The 16,111-nt window shown below is 44.3% G+C and overlaps 1 long non-coding RNA gene across 1 annotated transcript in view; it reads right to left on the reverse strand.

The window, feature by feature from the left end:
• The window catches only part of LOC105704809 (uncharacterized), a 67,276-nt gene extending 51,408 nt beyond the window's left edge, over window positions 1–15,868 (reverse strand). Inside the window, exon 1 of the long non-coding RNA XR_010340868.1 lies at window positions 15,714–15,868. This is a non-coding gene — a long non-coding RNA (uncharacterized LOC105704809). The remainder of the gene's footprint in view (window positions 1–15,713) is intronic.
• Between the last annotated feature and the right edge of the window lie 243 nt (window positions 15,869–16,111).

Raw genomic sequence — 16,111 nt, forward strand, 5'->3', positions numbered from 1 at the left:
GGGCAGGCGAGGGAGCAACCCCCAAACCCCGAGCCCCAGGAACTGGGGAGGAGGCGCGGTTCTCGTCCCCGGAGGCACTTCGTCAGAAATGTTAGGGGAAGGTGCCTGAGGGAGGGCCCCTGGTCGCAGCGGAGACTCCCCATCCCCTCCCACCGCAGGGCCTCAGCGCTGGGGTCAGGCCTACAAACCACCCTGTTTTCTGCCCGAGCGAGACCCAGGGGAGTGAAACTGGAGGCTTCTGCGCCCCCAGGGCAGTGTCGCGGGCCTCCACGGGGGAAAAAGGGAGGAAAGGGCTGGGTCCCTGTCCCTATTCCACCCATTTCCCAGTTATCTACCTCAGAGTTAGCCAGGGGCCCGCCAGCGCTCAGACCAGCTTTGAGGGCAAAAGGCAACCCACCCAGGCCCGGCAGGGCGCGTCTTCCAGCAAGACCACCTTCCGGGGTCCGCGGCCGCAGGGGGGAACTCGCCTCCCCCGCGCAGGGCTGGCTGCCCTCCCGGCACGGGCAATGTGCCACGGAGGTCGCGGCCCAGCCAGCCCCACCGACTTGTTCCGCTTTCGCCCTCAAACCCGGCGTGGCGGGGTGGATGGCACCCAGGCCGGGATCCTGAACGCCCAGTGGGGCTGGGATCGCCTCCTCTCACATGACCAAACAACGTCCCAAAACCGCTGTCGCGCCCCTTGGTGTCTGGGTGGGAGTGGGAGAAGGCAGTCCAGGAAGAAGATACTCGTCTTCGGGCAAAAGCTGACTGAGCGGAAGTGGGAGAGACCGGGATTTGATACCAACTACCCGCAAGCCCCCCCTTCACCCCAGGCCCCCTCACTGTTAGGAAATGGGCCGGCAGGGTGCCCTCTAGAAATCCAAATTACCCTTCCTCACTGGTGCCTGAAGTAGTCCTTTCGCCTTGCAGTAAACTAATTTTGCTTCCTTCCTTCTCCACCTTCCCTCATCAGGAAAACTCATTCGATATTTTCTCCAGATTTTATATAATGCTTAACCCAGTTGTTCTGACCTAAAATGAAAACATATCCCTTAACAGTATTCCTAGACAAGGGTAACTAGAAATTCTGCCTGGAAATAATACCCTTTAGACTGAGGCTGTTAACTATACAAGTTGTTTTCCTGCTAGTTCCTCTTGGAACAAGAGGAAAATTCCCCAGTAGAAGCCTGAAGTGACCCAAACTATTACTTCTATGCTGTTTAGTGAGAACAATAACAACAGCAACAACAAAAAATCTTCAAACCCCCAATTTTAAATTTTCTGATAACTGAACACCTTGGCATTTTTAAGATCTAGATGGCTTTTTATTGATAAGAGTTGTAATTGATACCAAATTTTACAAGTTCATTTCACCTTAACTATCAATTGAGTTCATTTTTCTTAACCAAACAAGCCATTTCCTTAAGATCATTTAAAACTGAATTTCTTTCCAGCACACATCATATAGTTTGCTCATCCCTGTCTTGTTAAGGGACACCTAAAAAAACAAACACTATTACATATGTATGCATATTACAATCATGAGGCAGTACTGCAAATTAGCACTTTAGTCAACTATTTTAAGTTAAATATTTTCTTCTAAGGTGAGAAGGGTTTTGTTTTCATAAAAATGATTAACAAATTATGTTCTTACATACAGATAGCTTTTCTGGGATTAAGTACATTTTCAGTGAAATAAGCACAGACTGAGGCTGCTTGGTGGCAGTGAGACTGTGGTGGAAGAGACAGTATTGTCAACGTATGTAATTTTCACCCTGAACATGGTGTGTTTGTTTTTTAATTTTCAATCCTCATCCTACATTTGCCAAGACTTCCACCTTTGCAATGGAGGGACATATGTACAGGGTTTGTGGTTTTGAAACAGCACACAACTCTGTGCCACAAATGGCTCTGATCTAAGGTTTAGGAAAACCTGGGTTCCTGGGGCGCTCCCTTGGTTGCCTGCAATTCTGTGGTTCAGAACCTCAGCCAACTTGAGCCCCATAGAGGAGCTCCGCAGGTGTCTTCCACTCCAGTGTGGACGGCAACATTCCTGGCAGAGGCCTGTGGGTTAGACAGTACCCTCTGGCATAGCACAACAGCATGGAGTATGAAACTGTCCTAACTGTAGTAGTGACAGCCCCATTCTCCCGGACAAAGGAAGAAGCAAATGTCACAGATTTACCTCTCCTACACAAAACCAGTTGGTGAGGTTTTTACTTCCTTTCACTTTATGAAAACAATTAACATAGAAATTTAATACAAAATGTGTGTATCAAATTTAAAGACATATAAACTCAATTTTAAAAACTGAGTACACATCACATTTCACCTACAACACATGCCAGAATTTCCTTGTGGCAAGCGAATTCACTGAAGACCTGCAGTGCATCAAATCAAAACGTGGAAAACACAAATGTGACTTTCTTTTAGTCTAATTGCATATTACAGGAAATGTGGTTTCAAGTGGGATTTACTTGTAAATCTTGCCTTATATGTCCATACCTGCCTATGTGCAACCCAGCCTATAAGATTTTGTTTCTAGGCCTGGCGAGGTGTGTCTCACGCCTGTAATCCCAGCACTTTGGGAGGCCGAGGCAGGTGGATCACCTGAGGTCAGGAGTTTGAGACTAGCCTGGTCAAAATGGTAAAACCCCATCTCTACCAAAAATACAAAATTAGCCGAGTATCGTGGTGCATGCCTGTAATCCCAGCTAATTGGGAGGCTGAGGCAGGAGAATCACTTGAACCTGGGGGACAGAGATTGTGGTGAGTCAAGCTCGCACCACTGCACTCCAGCCTGGGCAACAAGAGGAAAACTCAGTCTCAACAACAACAACAACAACAACAACAACAAAAGATTCTGTTTCTAAAATTAAGAAGAAAAAAAGTCTTCCCTTAGTTACCCATTTTTTTTCTCACCATGAGCTTTGGGTGAGCTGTTTTTCTGCTGTCCTAAAAGTTTTTCCCAAGTCTCTCTAGGGCCAGGAAATTAATACAAATTTGGCCTGAGATGCTAATGGAAACTTTCTGCTTGGGACCTGCCTACAGACCACATTTCCCACATTGAAACTAACACGCTTCTGCTACACACTCCACTGCAGCGAGAGCGAAGAATTCTGTGGAACAAGGGTTGGGGTAGTGGGGATGAGGGGTGGGGAGATCGTCAATACATAATATATACACAACAAGAGACAATAGGAAAGAATGCAGAACCAGAGGAACTGCAACCTACTCACAGGGTCTGTTCCCAAAGTTTAGAGAGAGCTTCCCCCAACTCCTTCTCAAGTCCTGACACTAGGGAGCAGGTCCAAAAAGCTCACACCTATTTTCCAGAGAGCGTAAAGGCTCAGGGTATCATTCAGATTCTGGTGACCTGCAACTAATATCAGTCCTTTATGGAATGGGAAGTTCTGTCCTGATCCTGGAAACAAAATAGAACTGTAGTCTCCTAAGCAAGCAGTCACTGCCTCCAAACCTCTGGGTCCTGAATCTTGAAGGAGAAGCTTCCAAATTTCACCAAGATGGTTCAGCAGGCTGGGCACGATGGCTCACATCTGTTAATTCCAGCACATTGGGAGGCTGAGGTGGGCAGATCACTTGAGGTCAGGAGTTCAAGACCAGCCTGTCCAACATAGTGAAACCCAGTCTCTACTAAAAATACAAAAATTCGCTGGGTGTCAAGGTGGGCAACTGTAATCCCAGCTGCTCAGGAGGCTGAGGCATGAGAATCCCATGAACCTGGGATATGGAGGTTGCAGTGAGCCGATATCCTGCCACTGCACTCCAGCCTGGGCCACAGAGCGAGACTATGTTTCAAAAAAAAAAAAAAACTGGAAGTGGCTCCATCTGAGCAAAAGGGATCCTGGTGCTGAGCATAGGTTTGTGACTGGAGGGGGGATAGTGGTCAGGGACTGATTGTATCTGCAGACTGTAACCTATACAGGTGAGATTTGATGACTAAGAACATTTCCTGGGGTTTCTCCTGCAAGTTTTGGCTACCTCTTAAGGCCCCTTTCCCTAGGTTTTGGAATTTCATGTAAAGCTGAGAACTTTGCCCCACCCTCTGACATCTTTTTTTTCTATGGGAGAAGAGAAATCTCTAGCTAGGGGAAGTTAACCTTTATTTTAAAGTATGTGAACAATCCCCATCTCCTTGAAAGTCCTGAAGAGAAATTCAGCAGAGTGGCATTTTCCTGCTTTCTGAACACACCACCTAGCAATTTACCCAGGGTGCTGCAGTGGAGGTGGCCAAATAGCACCTAAGATGAGAGAAAGGAAATACAATCCTACGACAGAAGTTGAACAAACAGTATTATTCCAGCCTCTCCTTCCCTACCCTGGCCCTCTCCCTCTGACTCCAAGAATAAGTCACCAGAGTCCCCTAGAAGATTATTGAGTTTCTGCTCTTAAACGGCTCTTTTTCCAAGGAGGAACGAGGTCTGTTTTCTAATGTTGGGGCCTCAGATACTCTGTGATTGCAACTTAATTTTGTCGTTGCTTCTTTTCAAAGATTATTTGGAATGAATTGTTTCTTTGTTTACTATCCAACAAACGACCTCAGCTAATCTTATATTTTATCTCCCTAACATATGGAAAAGCTATTTATTCTAGCCAATCACAATAAAGTGAAGAAAACCCCATTTTATGGAAAGGTATATATCACTAGTCTGTTGATCATTAAAGATATGATTACCAGTGAAAACCCTCTGAAGGTGGCACATTTATGCTTCTAGGAACAGATGGGGACACGCATTTTCCTTGCAAATACTTTTGAAATTGCTCTACTGGTAGCAGTATAAAAATGATATACAGATGCCAGGGCCGGCATGGCCAGGATGAGTGCGCCAGATTTACACAGTAAAGCCTTCACATGCAGGCTGTCAGTTTTGATTGATCTCTACTATACCTCAGGAACTTGTTGACTAGGTAGGGAAACAGTGCAAATAATTCACTGCAGCAAGTCAGATAATTCACACAACCAATCGGTCTGCTTCACTTTCTGGCTGTGACATACGAGCCTCCCCTACAAAGATGCATCATTTTCCAGCTTGAGCAATATTCGATGTCAGGGAAGAAAAGGTATTAAAGCCACACAAAAGGAGTCCGACTATCGCAGAACAAGAAGTTATTTTGGTAATGGGGGCCAGATCCCGCTCTACTCCAAGTCCTACCAGAGCTTTCAGACCCAATTGTCATTATCATATTGATTAAAAAAAAAGTTCATCATAGTGCAATTTTAGGTTTAACGCCAACAGATCGGGAAAGAGCAAAGAATTATCCCACAAAAGCACAACATTCTTACCGCAGGGACGTTTCCCTGTTCCAGTTCATTGATGGAGTTGATTAAGTTTAAATGAAGCAGACACTGGATAAAAGTAAGGGTATTGACCACTGGGCACCGAGATCCGTGCTTGAAAGGACCTGATACATGCAGAAAAGCAAGATTTGCTAAATGCTCTAATCTTCAATCAAATCTTACATCAATACAGACAAAGTTTGGTAATGAGAGATTCAATGAAGCATGCGGGAGAAAGAATTAATCCTCTTGGTCTAAACTGGCTTCAACTTTGAAGCTTGCTCCGAAGGAAAGACAGTTATCTAAATGCTAAATAAGAAACTTATTGTACTTTTCATGGCATGCTAATCTTTTGTCTATTTCATCTCTATTATGTGTATGCTCATAGATTGCAGTTGTCATGGTGATGATATCTAGCCATGCTCGGGGGATGGTGGTGAGAAGCCGGCGCGGAGGTGGAAAAGACCCCCACGCAATCCACAGTACAAAAAAAGAAAAAGAGAGAGAGAGAGAGAAAGAGAGAAAGGGGGAGACAAGTAGGTGGGGACTGGACCCCTCCTGGGCTCTTCCCGCCAGGCCCACACCCCAGGGTCCTAAGGAGGGCTGTACTCGGAACAGCGGAACAGCCTGGTGCCTCGAACTCAGCGAAGCGAGCAGCACTCAGTAGAGGTAGTGTCAGAGCGGGTTGGGCAGCAGTCCGACCTCAAACCTGTTTCCCCTTAAAGGTTCCCAGCTTTTAGTCGGTAGGCTCCTCCCTCCCCATAGCGTCCCCTTCCCCTCACAGCTGAAGGGTAGAAAGAACTGTTGGAGAGGGGACCGAGAGAAGAAAGGGCTCGAACACTTCACTCGTGGACAGGTCCTGCCTGGCTGTGTCGGGGGCGGGAAGGCGAATCTTCTGATCCTGACTGCTACAGGGGGATGAATACCGAGAAGAGCGGTCCACGCAGCCCTGGCAGGAGGTGGAAGCTATAGGGTCACCCAGGGCCCTGGTGTCCAAAGGTGACCCTGGGCCCTTTATGTGTTTTACAAAAGTTGCCAAATTAAGACGGGATTATAACTGCTCGAGTCCTTGTCAGGGCTGAAAGGTTGGGAGCCTCAAATATGCCCCGGCAGTGTTGATGAAAAGCTTAAAAAGTAATAAAAGGGAGAAAAGAGCGAGGAAAGTAACATGTATAACTCTTATTAAAGAGAAGAGCCACAGAGAGGTTGTGAACTTGAATCACTGTTTGAACTTTAATTTGTTCATTAACAGGATTTGCCCCTCACTGTGAATGTTATTACTTCCCTTTGCCACTCAGCAACAACTCTGGGCATAATGAAAGAGTCTGGCAAAAAGTTAAATGCCTGGTAATTAATTCATTTAATTGAAAAAAGGGGGAAGAGAGAAAGAGAGGTCCCAACGAAAAAGCGGAAGGCAGAGAGGTTGGAGGAGGGGACAAGGCTAAAATGTGCATGGAGGCCCTCTCCAAGGCCCACCACCTGTGGGCAAGAGGAGGCTTGGTCTCTGATGAGGCCTCTTCAGCAAAATTAATGCCAGCAGCCCCCTGAAGACCCTCTTCCCAATGACATCTGCTACTGGCCCCCTGGCCAGGCTTTCAGCCAGGGGTTAGTTTGAATGATCTGTTAGGGTGGCAGTGGATACCAGAAATCCAAAAACAATAGATACTCATAAACTCTTTCATTAAAACGTGAAGAGTTGTCTTCTGCTTTCTCCTGTCCCTTCCTTCCCTTCAATCAGGTTTCTGATACAGTCTTCTGTTTCTAGGCTGGAGTGAAAAGGACTGTCAGTAACCTGATTTAATCTGCATGTTTGCATCTTAATCAGCCTTATAACATCACGCTTTCTTTCCTTCCCCCACCCCAGCAGATGATTTAAATAAACTCAGGAGACGAGAAATGAAATGAACATTCCTTGCTCCTGCTCAAAGCACTAAGACTAAGCTAGCTGGCTTTGCCTCTAACCTCACAGGGCCTACCTTTTTCTTTGTCACTTATCTTCTTTCTGTGTTTGTCAACCACTGCACGCCATCTTCCTTCATGTACATCTTCCTTCCAAGGAGAGCAATGCACTATTCAGGCACCCCAGAGCTACTGGCATGATGTTGCCCTTGCAGCCAAGTAAGAGAACAGCAAAGTTCAGGAAATCAAAGGTAGGTCAGTTATCCTTTCCTATTTAATAAGTTTAAGGCTTACCACACAGTTAGGATTTCCAAACATTTTAAAAACTAGTGTCCATATACATAATCAGTGTGATTTTCTTTAGAAATACAATTATCTACCATGTATTATCCCATTACAAAACGACTAAGGACAGAAAAAAAGAGAAAGGTAGAAAATGGGAGGCATTATAAATTAATTCCTAGTATCCAGAACTATTTCCTTGGTTTGTTTTGTAATTAACTCACTTCTAAACCCCAGAAGAGAACAGAATTTCACTATCACCAAATAAATAAAATAATCAACATTAGTATTTTGCTGGCAGCATCTTCACCCTTTGTCCCAATGCCTCTTACTATTACAATCCTAACTGCAAACTCCATACAGCGATAAATGATCTGTACTTGTGTCTTCCCGAAAACCAGTGGTTGGGACACACTCAATCTGTATTAATAATAGAAGGGGTAAGGGACTTTTAAAAGGGGCAATTTCATAAGTTGAAGAAAATTCTAGGGCTTACTTAGCATCAGAGTTACTTCTCACCTTTTATTGTCCCTGGATACTGAGTGAACTCTCTTTTTGAAAGTTGTGAGTCTATCCTAGTTTTATTCTGGACAATTAATACTACTAGGAGTCTACAAACAAAACAAACAAAAAAGTTCCCACCTACTCCACACTGAGCCCTAAACTGCTTTTATAAAATAACTTTAAAAAGACCATATCGACCAGGTCTACTAATCCTTCCATTATCCTCATCTAGACCCTGATCACTTTACACATAAAGGAGTGAGTTTCTTCCTTCCTCCAATACAGCCTTCAGAGTGCCTTAAGATTAACTATCCTAAACTCCTACTCTGCCTTGGTAGTTCTGATTGCCTATAATAGCCCCAGCTTCTTAAATTGGCCTTCAAGCCTCCTTCCTACCCTCCCCATAGGCATTAATTAGCTGTTCCTGATTTGTTTTCCACTACTTGCCTACACAAGGCAAGACAGCTCTTCAGGCAGACAGCTCTCTCTTTGTCCCCTGAAAACATCATGTGAATTGTCTTTATTTTACTGAAGATGCCAGGCACCATGTTAAGCATAACAAATATTATCTTATTTAATCCCTTCAATTTAAGAGATGAGGATAATTATGCCCATTTTAAGGCTATAGAAGGCTAAAGAAGTTAAGGTATTTGTTCAACTAAGGTCTCACAGCAGCGCTAGAATTCTTACATCTGGCTCAAAAGCTGGTATACTTTCCACTCTGGTATACTCTCACCCCTGCTGTACATGTGTTGTGTGTTCTGATCCCTCCTTCCCCTTGCCACCTGGGATGATTTCTCAGTTTCACTCTATATATCTGACTCCTGTCCAGCCTGCAAATCCAGAGAGAAATTCCCATCTCTGTCTTGAAACCTTTCAACCATCATCCTAGTCCTTGGCAGATTGCTGAATTTACCATCGGCAGCACTCACTTGGTGCTCCCATTTTCTGCCTTGTATTGTAAGTTTTATTTTTATTCAGTCCCTTCCAACCAAACTGAAAGTTCCTTGATGATGGGAATTTGCCTTATATTTCTTTATATTCCTCCCTGACTCTCTAGTGCCTAATATTACAACTCCCATTTGTCATATACTCACCTCATGCACACTAATCCTTAGAAGTGAGCACTGTTATTACTGCCATTTCACAGAAAAAGAAACTGAGACTCAGAGAGATGAAGAAATTTGCCCAATCCATTAAGCTCATAAGCAGATCTGATATCCAAATACATACTGCCTGAATCAAATGCCTCTTTTCCTTAGCCACTGCATTGTCCTGGCTCACATACATGGTGCCTCACACAGTGTGAACGTATGAAGTGTCCCTGTGTGGAGGATACTCAACAAGCTTCCAGAAAACATCCCTCTAACATGATTTCAGAGAAGGGGCATTGTTTTCACTCTTCAGGAGGTGAAATCCTACAACTCAACAGAAGAAAGGATGAGCATATACCCACCTGAGGACACCCACATCTATTTGCCCCTCCTCTCTAGGAGCCATGGCTCATGTTGGTGGGAGCCAGTGATGCTGTCTACATATGTACAGGAGTTTCTGTGAGGTAGAGAGGCAAACTGCCCTTCCCCCTTAATCCTCTGTACCTTTTAAATACACAGAGGAAAGAAGGAGAATATTAAACCGCTAATTTCCTTTAATGGTCTGCAGGGTAGTGGTGGAGGGGGCAGGGGTCCTGCTGTGTCTTCAACAGAAATGAATTGCTACTGTGGGAAGAATAACAATTGTTTTAAAAATAAATGTAAGCTGGCCACTTAAGGCAATCTGTAGAACTCAAACCAGCTTCTTCTCCTCTAAGACATGAACATGACAATGGGATTAATGAAATCTCTAAGAAAAGAAAGACCATTGGGAATACAATAATCAAGGCCTAGGAGTCTGGTCAATTTTCTCCACAAGGAGGATTGTCCTTTCAGTGCCACTGCTGTAGATTTGAGCTTGATAGTATAAAGGGGGCTATCCTAAAGGTTACTTTATGCACAACAGGTCTTCAGGAAGTGTAAAAACAAAATCTCTTGTGATGGTAACAGGGTACTTCCTATAAATTTGAAAAAGGAGGAATAATGACTATATTATCCATTTGTCTCTAGTATCCATGCTAAAACTGTTCTATTCTCCCAAGTTCCCATGAGCGGGTTTCTATCTTTCTTTATATTTTGGTTCAAATATCTGGACAACTCAAGGGCTACAAGTGTTACCTTCACCTATTAAACCTGCATTGTAGCACACAAAATCCTGCACATGCACAGCAAGTGTTTAATAGACTTCATCTGAGATGAGGCACAAACTACCCTATGAAGTAGACTAGTACATATTACTATTATATATATTTTGCCTATGAGAAAAACTAAAATTTGCCTCAAGAAGCATAATTGGCACATTATAAACCTACTTCCCACTCCTGGTCCAGGACCCTTTCTACCACTTCTCAATTCTCATGGCAATTCTCCACCTTTTCTGTACTCTGGATCAACACGTGAATTTTGTAATCTAAAGACAGTAACCTTTCTCTTTGAAAGAGATAGACTTCAAACTATACCCACCAGACTATTACAACTACCTGGACCACACAGAGAACTATCCTCTTCCCACTCCTGAAGCTATAAACACCATAGACAAAATTTAATATTTAGACTCAAATTTTAAAATATTTGGATGAACTCTTAAATCTATAGAAGATGGGCAGTCATGTCATGGTGTAGTGGTTCATGCCTGTAATCCCAGCACTTTGGGAGGCTGGGGTGAACGTATTGCTTGAGCTCAGGAGTTCAAGATCAGCCTGCACAACATGGCAAAAACCCTGTCTCTACCAAAAATACAAAAAACTAGCCAGGCATGGTAGCACATGCCTGTGGTCCCAGCTACTTGGAGGAGGATGGCTTGAGTCTGGGAGGCGGAGATTATAGTGAGCTGAGATCACGTCACTGCAGCACTTCCAGTCTGGGTGACAGAGTGACACTCTATCTCCAAAAACAAAAGAAGATGGGCAGTCATGATGGTTAGGATACCCATTTCAAAAGGAAGGCTAAAATCACTGTTATTTGTTTTTCTGCAATTATTATTTATGGATGGTTTGGTAGATAACTGATACTCCCTTGTACTCCTAACATAATTTTTTTTTTTTAGATGGAGTCTTCCTCTGTCACCCAGGCTGGAGTGCAGTGGCCTGATCTCAGCTCACTGAACCCTCTACCTCCTGGGTTCAAGTGATTCTCCTATCTCAGCCTCCCATGTAGCTAGGATTACAGACGTGTGTCACCACACCCAGCTAATTTTTATATTTTTCATAGAGATGCAGTTTCACTATGTTGGCCAGGCTGGTCTCAAACTCCTGACCTCAGATGATCCACCGGCTTCGACCTCCCAAAGTGCTGGGATTACAGGAGTGAGCCACCACGCCTGGTACCTAACATAAATTTTAAAAGTCATTCTATCTACCTAATGGACAAGTAGTCCAGTATCTTTCCCCAGGAAAGATCTAGAATTGGATCTGTCCACCTTGTTCATTGACCTTTTAATTAGGTGTATAATCCTGGTATCCAGGGCCCAGCAGGTTCTCCCTTCTCCAATGTCTGGACAACACCCAAGTTCATCAAAGGAGAAACAGGACTCAGTTCCAGACATTACACCTGGCTGAAATAAGGATATTCTTTTTGTCTCGGCTCAATCTTGGCTAATCTCCATATGCAATCTAACTCTGGAGTGAAAGAGGGGAATGACTACTTGTTGCTTTGGGATTTGCTGCCCTATTTCTTTGTCTGCTGGGTGACCTTCCCTATGTAAGAGCATAAGCATTTGCAACATTGGGTTTAAGGAGGAAAGCGCTTTCATCTTTGTCCATTGGCCTTGATCTCTCCTGATCATTATGGTCTGGATTCTTGTTAATCACTAATGATCCCTTGGCCCTCTGTATAATATTAAGGGTATTAGACTTGAACTGTTAGGAAAATTCCTACTCAGCTAATTGCATTCTTTCTGCTTTTCTTGGTTTTCCATATAGTCTCAGCCAGAATTGAATTTGAATTATTTCTTCAAATTTTACATTGTTTGCTGTTTTGTGGAAAGCAATGGTAAGTTCTTCCCTCAGATGAATACAACTAATTATAATTCAAAGCTGCATGACTTACCGCTTTCTTCCCCCTCCCTCTCTTTTCTCTTTTTCTTGGATGACATTCTATACCATCTCCTACATTCTGGACTTGAATATTATAATAAGAGCTTAAATTCACTGGGCTAGGAGTTTCATGATTCTGTATTTTATATAGTAGGTAGAATATTATTAACTTAAAACAATATGGTGGTTCCACTATAAATATACTTTTGAGTCTGTATTTATAATCAACTACTAAAAATGACAAGTGTTTTATCTCACAGGTTAGACCTCACCTATAGGCTAAGAGAAGGTGAAATTTTTTGTAATAGTCAAAAGCACTAAATAGAATTTCTTAAATAAGTTTGATTCTTTTTTTTTTTTTTTTTTTTGAGATGGAGTCTCGCTCTGTTGCCCAGGCTGGAGTGCAGTGGCAGGATCTCGGCTCACCACAACCTCTGATTCCTGGATTCAGGTGATTCTCCTACCTCAGCCTCCTGAGTAGCTGGGATTACAGGCATGTGCCACCATGCTCAGCTAATTTTTGTATTTTAGGCAGAGACGAGGTTTCACCATGTTGGTCAGACTGGTCTAGAACTCCTGACCTCGTGATCCGCCCGCCTCGTAGGTCTCCCAAAGTGCTGGGATTACAGGCGGTCTCCCAAAGTGCTGGGATTACAGGTGTAAGCCACAGTACCCAGTCAATGAGTATGACTCTTTAGTATAAGAAATGTGGACTGCCAATCCTGTGGAATTATATAGGGCAACCCTAATTTAAGCCATGACATCTTGAATGTTTCCCACCTAATTTCATATTCTAGAACTTAGCTTTTTAAATCATACCAAATTTATGCACTGAAAAAATTTAGAATCAACCAAACTGTTGACAATATAACTCTTTGAAGTAACATGTCTTTATCATGCATACCAACGCACTATACGTGTATATATATGATTGTTAAGTTTGTAATTCATTGACAATCAAAGAGAATGTATAGCATGTTTCTTTGGCTTCTATTCTCAATTCCAATGGTGCTGCCGTATGTTAGTACAATGACTTTAGAACTAGTTAAAAAGTCACTGAGGGAAGCCATCTAATTTTCCTTCAGCTTGTTTTGACCCCAAATTATATTTTCCTGACTTGATCACCCACCTTATTCTTCAGGGCACTGATGGATGCTAAAGAAAGACGGCTTGCCACCCCAAGGCTCCTAAACCAGATGTGCTGTGGGTTCTGAAAGCAGTGCCCAATGAAGAGCTCCAAAAACAGTTTGAGCAATGGCAGCAATGGAAGCACCTACACAATAAGTGACAGCCTTCCAAGATGACTAGATAAATGAGAACACACTAAAATGTTTGTGTAAGTTCTGGTGTAGTTGTTAATACACAGACATTAGTCAGATCTTGGTTATACAGTTTCAGCCCTCTAGCATGATAGAGTTAGGGACAAAGTTATTCCCAACATATTGTACTTCAAAAAATGTTACATCCTTTAGGTGCATCTTGCAAATTTCACAAAAAATGTTTTAATATTTAAGGATCTAGATATTGTTTTAAATGATTTCAAGCATTATCTAAGAAAAATTAAAACTATAACTGAGATAAACATATTGGGTATGTTTTTATATTTTTTAAACCAATTAATTTGAACCATGTGTATGCATGACTACTTGGGATGCATTTTGCTTACTTAATTGTAGACAATTCTGACTTAAGATTGGGGGAGAAAAGGTACTGTATGTGGTCTTGGTTTTAACTAGAAATATAGTGCTTTCAGTTCACATAAAACCAGCCAGTCCAGTATACCAAATAAAGAGCAAGACCTTTTAAGGATTATTTTGCATTCTAAAGTAATTAAAAGAATATCCCCTTCAATCATGTATGTCCTTTAAATTTTGTTTAATGAGATTTAAGGAGAAAAAAAAACACCCATGATACTGTGTGGTGCTGTGAATACGGCACAAGCTGGAGAAAACTTTCCGATTCCTAATTTATTTTCTTCCCTTGACTGTCTACTTAAAGGTAATCAATACAATTTTCCATTTGTATAAAGGAAAGGCCACAGTTCCTTGAGTTTCTTGGAGCCAGGAGAAAATATACATATTTTAGTTACATTTCAACAATGACTTATTAAATGTCCATAGGGATCATATTCACTGTCAAAGTGAAGTGGAGGACCTATAATAGATAATGAATAAATGCTTACTGAATGGATGGATGGAGGAAAAGAAAACTATATCTTGGGCCAGCACATACAGAGTTCATTGTAAAATTAACTTCCACAGATTAGCCTCCCAAAGTATTTGGTCCATGTAAATATAAATTCTGGCTATCATATAATGTTAAGCCTAAACCACCTGCTTCAATTTGGACTTAATTTTTCCAGTTATTCCAGTTTTAGAAAATGTTTGGTCTCTCAAATAGAGCTCTCTCACTAACTTACTTGCACTATTTGGTTACATAATATCTCGGTTCCTCAGTTTATGACAGAATGGAAATAAGACAAAAACCTCCTCCTTCCTACAGGAACTTTTTTGAGTACATTGATAAATACCTACAAAATGATAAATGCTACTACCTCTTTCAACATTTGCACGATGTTAACTAAACACAAAATATTTTTAGTGTGTGAATTAAAATGCCTCTTACTGATGGCCTCAGATGTTTCCTTGTAAGATACCGTGTCAAGAATTGGTTGATATATTATCCGTCCTTCCAGAACGCACTGACATCACACTTCCTAATAGCTTGGTATGATGACTGACGTCAAAATCGCCTGCATGGAACCATCCCTGCCCTGGACTGACATCATGTATTAGCGTGACAGAGACTAAAAAGCTAAGAACGCCCTGCGAGGGCCGGCTTTGGGCACCGGGGATGGGGACTACTACGCGCGAAGGGCCTCAGTCCTTAGGCTTTAATTTAGGAAAAGAATGAAAGCTGGAGGTCTAGTGGGCGGGAAGGAGGCGGCCAGATAGGTAAGAACCCGCAACAAGAGTAGGGGCATTTTTTTTCTTCAAATTCCAATTCCATCCAGCGATAGACAGTCTCCCGGTTCTCCCTCCTCCACGACCACCACACAATGGCACACACTTTTGCAGGAAACTGAAATCGAAGCCAGGGGCCGTCTCTGAGGTAGGCTGGAGCCCAGGCCGGCTGCGAGGAGGGGCAGGGTCCAGCCACCTTGGCGTGGCCTTGGCGAGCGCTCCGGGGTCAGGGGCGTCGTTCTCGCCGCGCTCCACAGCGCGTCACCCGCTGCCCTTGCGACCCCGCGCCCGGGCGACCCAGGCATCGCCTCGCTGCGCCGACCTACTGGGCCGGCCCTCTCCACGCCCTCTCCTGGGGTTTGCGGCGGGCACAGCTCCCTCCAGACTGGGTCTCTCCACTAGCCTCCTCCCTGACTGCAGCGTGGGAACCAGAGCTACCCGAGCCACGAGCCCCAAGTGCACACAAAGCCCCCAACGGGGCCACGGCGCCCCCACGCCTCGCTACCCTCGGCCCCAGGAGCGCAGAACGCAGCGCCCTGGGTCACCGCGTCTGCCCGTCGGAGCAGCCCCACTGAGGGGAAGCCTCGGGCAAGAGGTGCGACCCTGCGCACGCGAGCACCCCCGCCCCAATCAGGGCCCTCTGCCCGAGGGAGACTCTCACCTCAAATAAACGGGCGCTGCCGCCTGAATGGGAGGACAGCGGACGGAGAATACTCACGCTGGGCCCGGCCGCGCGGGGACTTCTCTAGGAACCACGCGCAGGCTCGCACCGGGAAGCGGAGCCCCAGCCCGCAGACCCGCGCCCGCCCCGGCGCCACGTCGTCGGAAGGGAGGCCTCTACCGTCCGGCCGCGGACCTGCACCCGCCGCGGGCGACACCGCCCCGCCCCCGGCCCCGCCCCGGCCCGGCCCGGCCCGCCCTACTGGCCTCCTTTTCCCCTGACCCCTCCCTCCCCTCCTCAACGCCCGCCGGGTGCAATCTGCTCTTTCTGGGAGACGAACGCGAAGCGACGTGGAAACCCTTCCACCAAAATGAGCTGTGATATCCTTTTGATGGCTA

This window comes from Aotus nancymaae, unplaced genomic scaffold (genome assembly GCF_030222135.1).
Source record: "Aotus nancymaae isolate 86718 unplaced genomic scaffold, 86718_ANA_hifiasm-v0.15.2.pri h1tg000007l, whole genome shotgun sequence".
NCBI classification, from domain to species: Eukaryota; Metazoa; Chordata; class Mammalia; order Primates; family Aotidae; genus Aotus; species Aotus nancymaae.